Consider the following 679-nt stretch of genomic DNA (forward strand, 5'->3'; position numbering starts at 1 on the left):
CTCTTGGAAGCATGGAGGAAATGATTCCTCCGTGTTGACCCTCCTCTTTATAGACTGGACACTGGCTCAAGTCCATCTGGTGGAGTCTCCTCGGCTTCCTTGATCAAGAGGCCAGATGACCCACCACCATTACAGGACATTTTGCGCGATGCTCATAGTCCCTGGGAACTAATCGACCCAGGAAGGCAAGGAGCAAAAAGTGTCCTTTGTATCCCTCTGACCAATTAGTATAGATCTCAAGGTATGTCTGTTAAACATCCAAGAAGGTTAGTTCCACCATTCTGGCACCTCCAATCACTGTGTGTCCTGCAGACAAATCCTGGGCAATGACCAGCTGGTCTCAAACAAACCCTATCTAGAGATACATTTCTTGATCTGCCACGTACAATCTGTCAGAAGATTGTAGGAACAATATGGTTCCCACTGGTCTTCATGACCAGCTAGGCATTGTTTCTCTCTTGTATCATCTCACCCCTCCATCATGGTCCCCCCACTCAAGGTGCCCCCACCTCCCCCCTTTCTTCCTTACTAATACCCTTGCTCCTATGATCCTACCTCTGTTGAGCTTCCTCCCTCTCCTTATCCCCCAGGTTCCTCATATACCCTTCCCTTCCCCCTCCCTCAAACCAACCCAATTTTTATCCATATCTCCCTTATTAAGGCCTGTTACATACTATTC

Source organism: Nannospalax galili, unplaced genomic scaffold (genome assembly GCF_000622305.1).
Source record: "Nannospalax galili isolate Female #2095 unplaced genomic scaffold, S.galili_v1.0 scaffold4061, whole genome shotgun sequence".
NCBI lineage: Eukaryota > Metazoa > Chordata > Mammalia > Rodentia > Spalacidae > Nannospalax > Nannospalax galili.